Raw genomic sequence first — 1,681 nt, forward strand, 5'->3', positions numbered from 1 at the left:
AGAAAGTTAGTGGATTAATCCTTTTGTCAACACCTAGCCCATTTTAATCAACCCATTGAGGTGCCAATGAGCTGAAGATTTGAATACTTACATGATAATTCTTCACAAAAAGGTTGAAATTTGAGCTTTGAAAAGAGGATGTAAGCTAAAATTGGTTATTTCTAGAAATTCTCTCCAAAACCCCATCTTCTCTCAATCAATTGACCTCAATTCTTAGATTCCACCTCTCATTCTAAGTTAGAGGATAGTAGAGAAGATCCTTGTGGTGGTCCTCTGGTATTTTGGAGACCGAATTCGTGGAGAGAAGCTGGCATCATTGAGGTTCATCAAAGGTTGTAGTTCTTGAAACCATTTCTCTAAAATTTTGTTTCAATGCATGTTTTTAAACTCAAATTAAGTGTAATTAGAGTGCTTATTGGTTCCAATTTCTTCTGATGCATGTTAGTTTACTCTATCAATTGGTATCAAAGCATGATTTACTCCATCTTCTTTAGCAAATTCACAAGCAGCTACATATTTGCTTCCATAATGGAATTCGCAATACATCCTTACCTAATGCTACACATACTATAGCCTTCCGTTCAAAGTGAACACTGATCTTGGTGTGAATTTTCTAGAATCCTTATTAGTCTGAAAATCAGAGTCAGTGTATCTTGTAAGGATCAAATCCTTAGTGCCATACACAAACATATAGTTTTTTTCGTTCTTCTAAGATGCTTGAGTATAGTTTTAACTGCTATCCAGTGATCAAATCCTGTGTTAGATTGATATTTACTGACTACTCCCACTGCATTGCATATGTCGGGCCTAGTACACAACATGGCATACATCAGGCTACCTACTACAGATGCATAGGGTATGCATCTCATCTCCTCAACCTCTTGAGACGTCTTATGACATTATTCCTTAGATAGAATGATTCCATGCCTAAAAGGTAATAAACATTTCTTAGAATTCTGTATCGAATACCTGACAAGCATTTTTTCAATATACGATGCTTGAGACAAGGCTAGAGATTTGTTCTTATGATCCCTAATGATTTGGATCCCTAGAATAAATTGTGCTTCACCCAAATCTTTCATTTGGAACTGAGCAGCCATCCATTCCTTAATTTTATTTAGAAAATCTACATCATTCCCAATAAGTAGGATATCATCCACATACAACACTAAGAAAGCTACTGAACTACTGATGATCTTATTCTAAACACAAAGTTCATAAACATTTTGATCAAAGCCATCAGATTTGATCGTAGCGTTGTTGGGTTTTATGTTCTAAAACTCGTGGTTTGTAAACAATAAAACTTATTCTGAAAATTCAATAAGTTGTTATAAATATATGAATTGCTTATTTTTTTTAGAAATAAATCTAATAAACTAAAAGATCCATGCCTATTACATAAATACTTGAACTTTATGTGGAGATATAAAAGTGAATCAGGTTCGAGTAAATAGTCAAAATGGTCTATAGTATATGAATAATGTTAGGTGCCTTAGTCTGGTAATACTATCAGATGCGGCCCATTCCATAGTTGTTACAAGGAGTTGTAAAGTGCTATAGATCAAGTGATCCTAATTCGTACATGTCTGATATAAGTGGGGGTGTCCTTTGCAATGAGTTTGTACAAGATCGGACCATGAAATGAGTCACTCTTACTTTATAATGTTGTTTACTGTTTAAG

Source organism: Benincasa hispida, chromosome 12, assembly GCF_027475165.1.
Source record: "Benincasa hispida cultivar pf3 chromosome 12, pf3_genome.v1.1, whole genome shotgun sequence".
Classification (NCBI taxonomy): Eukaryota; Viridiplantae; Streptophyta; class Magnoliopsida; order Cucurbitales; family Cucurbitaceae; genus Benincasa; species Benincasa hispida.